Raw genomic sequence first — 4,909 nt, forward strand, 5'->3', positions numbered from 1 at the left:
GGCTAAGGATGTTGAACATTTTTTCAGGTGTTTCTCAACCATTCGATATTCCTCAGTTGAGAGTTCTTTATTTAGCTCTGTACCCCATTTTTTAATGGAAACCCAGTCTTTTCTAAGTCCAGAACTCTAAATCATTCTGATATCCTTATCTAAATAAATTCTATTGATAATGAGAGGAATGAAATGCCAGCAAGGAGTGAACATGTATATAGGCACATGTAAGCATGAGAAAGACAGTCTCCAATTGACTGTTAGGACCGTTTCACTATCCCAGATAAGAAAATATTTTGTATCATCTAGCACCCCTATCACTGTTGACATAACCAATGTCTTTCAAATATGTAGATTATAGACTACTTTTTCTAGTACAATTAAGTACCAGAACATAGAAATTTGAAATTGAAGTACTTGGGTATAAGTTCTAGCTTTCTGAATCATTAGCTTTGTGCCCTCTGGGTAATTATTTAATACTTCCTGCCTCCTATGAATGCTAAAAGGTGACAATGAAGATAAAGTGAATAGGCTTATTGTCAACTACATAATGAGTATACACCAAAAAGTTAGCTAGTAGACTCATTACAAATTAATCACTAGAAAATAAGAGGCCGTTGATGTGAAGGGTTCAAATTCTTAAGAAGATAAACAAACAATAGGACAAATTCTGGGGGCTCAGCAGTTTTGGGAGATACTGGTCAAAGAATTGGAACGAAGTGTCAGAGGTACAGCAGTTAATCTAGCATAAGGCTCTATGTCCAAACTCAAGCACAGAGGAAAAACTTAATTAGTTAGATGAGAGGAACTATGATATTCTGTAATGGTACACTATGAAAGGATTAAAAAAAAATAAGGTTCCCTATCACTCTACGGACTATGTTTATGATTTTATAAAATTTTCAGTCACTCTTTGGGCTACATTTATGATTTAAAGTTTTATTTTGATACCAATAAAATTCAATTCAAAATATTTTTGAAATTTCAAGGTTAAAATTAATAGTAATAAAACTATAAAATCCTGATCTTTTAAAAGCTGCTAACTTGTTATAAATATTATAAGTAATTAGGATATGCAAGTTAAAGTTCAATCACCTTATAAGTAATCAAAATTTTTAATGTGCTCCAAATTTTGCTTGGATTTATGCTAAGTATAAATGTAATTTATTTCAGGGACAACCTTTATTTAGCCTTCTGTGTATGTTTTCAAGTTTAAGCCTGAAGCCAAATAAAATTTGTTTAAAAACAGGAATACTTAATAAAATCAGATGTAAATAAATAAATTAAATAATGGCCTTCCAACTCCTCAAAGATCTGTTGAATATGACATTTCAAATGCTCAATTAAATAAGCTTCCCAGGATAGACAATACTGCTAGAATCCTAGTTCATTCTTAAGGTCTCCTCCAAGAAGACTCTGGGATATAAATGTCTTTGCCCAACTAACTCTAACTGCTGTTAAAGAAGTGCCCCATGCCTTGCCTGCTGCCAGGACTCTGCCCAAACTATGGACAAGTAAGGCATTGGAGAACTGACTGCCCCAGGCTCTGAGTTCTCAGCATGACCAAAGTCCTTCCACTTGGCGAGGTAGCCCTTGGCCATCACCAAGACAATCTCCAATGTACCCTTCATGCCCAGGTCTCCTAGTCCACAGCTCAGCAGTGTGCTCCTGTATAGCATCAGGGAAAATGGAGCCTGGTACTGTGGGCAAAGTGGCTTAGCTAACACCAGATGTTCAGTGTCAGCCACATTGTGTGTGTGTGTGTGTGTGTGTGTGTGTGTGTGTGTGTGTGTGTGTGCATGTGTGTGTGTGTGTGTGTTCGTTCGTGTGTGTGCGTGTGCGTGTGCGTGAGTGTGTGTGTGCGTGCGTGTGCGCCTGTGTGTGTGTGTGCGTGTGCGTGTGTGTGTGTATGTGTGTGTGTATAGGGGGGGTGGGGAAGGGTGGAGTTCCAGTGTTAACAGTCTGTTAGTGAGATTTTAATCATCAGTATACCCGTGAGACTCTGCCCTGGAGCATGTGATCCTGACCTGCAGTACATCATTTGAGAGAGCCGGTTTGCAAGAACTCTTGGTAATTTTTTAAGATCTAACATGGTTAGAATTGTCACTCATTGTCCTCAATAGTTTCCAAGCAAGTTTGGAATCTGGCAACATCAATCAGTGACAAAATCTCCTGTGTTGTGAAGTTGTCACTTGTCTCACTGTCATCTCCACTCTGCTGTGTAGACCCACCCCCAAAAAGGGTGATGTCTTCACCTCCACCTACCCTATCTTTTTCTCCTTATCTGGCTTTGAGGGGTAATAAATACTGATTCCTGACAAAAATGTTCCCCAAAGCATTTTTCCCAGTGCTAATGAGAAGCTACAAGTCACATAATAAGGGTGGTGGAAGGGGAAGTCAGTAAGAACACGCTTTCTACCTTCCTAGAAACCCTGAACTAGCCTTAGATGGTTTTGTATTAATCTCATTTGTTAATGTGAATTACTATAAAGCTTAACTGACTTAATGCTTGGATATATTAGAATATCAAGGCAAAGTGTGGTGAGGTGAGAATTTCTGGTAATGTCCAGGCAGATCAATTACCAGACCAAGACCTGGGCTATAAAGTGGCATCCAGGACAGCTGATGCCACATAGCAAAGCTATATGCCCTCCACATACCCTCTAAAATTGTAAGATATAAGATATAAGTGATAATGTGTATCTTAAGCTCATGGAGGAATGGAATCCTAGCATTTCTCAATGAGAACTCAAGAATTTAGCAATAGGGACATCACTGTTCATCAGGACAAAAGGACTAAGAATAGCATAACCTAGCATTAGACATGTTTTAAATTTTATTATAATGGAGTGATGAGTCACCATGGAACCTATATAAAAAGTATAAAATGAAGTGTGCCCAATAAAAGAAAGTTATGCAGCTCATGAGAATGACAAGACTCTGCAACTCTGACCTCTGGACTGAAACTATTTACAAGCCTGCCGCTATGAAGGTGGAGGCTATGCTTGTGATGTTTATACGGGTAAAAGGAAATGTATCCACTGCTCCAGCTCATGACACTCTAGAAGATGAGATCAAGAACAGCCATGAGCTAGAGGAAAAGCCACTTAACTATGTGCCTGGAAGGCAGCATAAAGCAATAGCCAATGTACATTCCAGCTCCAAACCTGTACAAGTCACTGCCTGCTGTGATGTCATGACAAGCTTGAACTTGTGAGAACTTTAAAGATCCAAAAGAGGAAGATGTAGGTAAGAACTTGCCATCCTGTTTGTGGTCTGAGCTTTCTACAAAGGCTGGTCCTGGGGCTGGTGGTGGCAGCAGACAGGTGGTGCAGATAGAAAAGCTCTGTTCCATCCTTGCCAGATAAACCACAGCTTTGCAGCCAATATCTCCTATTTCTGAAATAAAACTCTGTGGCTATATTTCTGTTCCTTGTACTGCAAATAATGATCATATTAGTAATTACCAAGTGAAGGAGGATAAGGACTACAGGTTTTTCTCAGTCCCAAAGGCAGGATGTCTCAAAAATATTAGAATATTCCCTACAATTCTAAGTCCAGTAAGAAGACTATTATCTGGATGATGTTATTCAAGTTCATCTTCTGATTCATGTGCAGCACTATGAAATATCGTTTATGAAATAGAAGGATGGTTTCAAATATGTAAACATATATGGTTCTTTCTGGAAAATGTCTCATCATATTCTTTGGGTATTTGTCTTTTGTTTTCTGTTTTTTTCTTCTTCCATTTCCATAAAAATAATGATAGGTACAATCAGGGAATAAACTTGATAGTTTCCTGCCTTTCATGACAATCCTTCATCCTTCAAGTTCATATGACCATGCTCTACCCAGAACAAAGGTTAAATGCATGGAAGCACTTTGGCACTTTTCAAGTCAACACAGTCCTGAGGATTAGCCTGGCAGGCTTCTTCCTTTTCCTTCAACTCACCCACTGTGACCTCAGGCTACTGGACTGCTTCATCCTGATCCTCTTCACTGCCCCACAGGCAACCTTCACTCAAATGATATTGAACTCAAAAAGCTCACAGCTTCTCAGAAAATTCTGGTTGGTCAAATGGATCTGTTTTTCAGAGGAGATGATGTGGTATACTCCACTTCCCATATCTATTTACGGCACAAAAATTACGTTTTTTATGGAAGGTAGGGGACAGAAGTCCTTTTCTTTCTTGTCAAGGTGGGGAGCAAGTTTGATCCAATTTGTGGCATGTTCCAAATTTTCTACATGTGTCAAATCTTGTTGAAAGTGATTTATATTTCCTCCCACAGACCTTATTCTCCTTGTCTGTTCCGACTAAGAATTCTGCTCCAACTTACCTGACACCGACACTGATGACAGGTCTCCTAGAGCAGTAGGGTTAGGAGGAAACTCCAAGATTCCTAGAGTCTTCTCTGACTCCCTGAGAACCCTTCCCTTCACACCTTCCCTTTGCAGCCAAACTGGCCAACCACAGGCGGCTACCTCACCGAATTGGTAGAGCTCCACCCTAGTTAATCCTCTATGAACTCTGAACAGAATGAACCCAGACTAGGGAGAAAGGCAAGGCCCCATTCCTGATTCCCCTGAACCAAGCTACTCAGGCGGCTGAGGCAAGAGGCTTGATATACTCAGGGTATGAGGTCATGGTGAATCAGGTCTAAACTGATAGTTCCAGGTAAGCCAGCTCAAGAGCTGAGACATTTAAAACAACAGCTAATTTTTTTTATAGCTAGAGAGCTAGGTCAACTTGATCAGACACACCAGGCAGATAAGTGATCTTAGAGTAACCACAAAACTTCAAAAAGAAAAGGAAGGTCAGGAGAGGTTGCGCATACCTGAAATCCTATCATTCCCGAGGCAAAAGGAGTGGATATCTATGTGCATGAGACCTGCCTGTTCTANATACCGAGCTCTAGG

The 4,909-nt window shown here is 39.9% G+C and overlaps 1 pseudogene; it reads right to left on the reverse strand.

Moving 5' to 3' along the window:
- Nucleotides 1-2,729: 2,729 nt before the first annotated feature.
- On the reverse strand, nt 2,730-3,591 carry LOC110334287 (annotated as a pseudogene).
- Between the last annotated feature and the right edge of the window lie 1,318 nt (nt 3,592-4,909).

The sequence above is a fragment of the Mus pahari genome, chromosome 16 (genome assembly GCF_900095145.1).
Source record: "Mus pahari chromosome 16, PAHARI_EIJ_v1.1, whole genome shotgun sequence".
In the NCBI taxonomy this organism is placed as follows: Eukaryota; Metazoa; Chordata; class Mammalia; order Rodentia; family Muridae; genus Mus; species Mus pahari.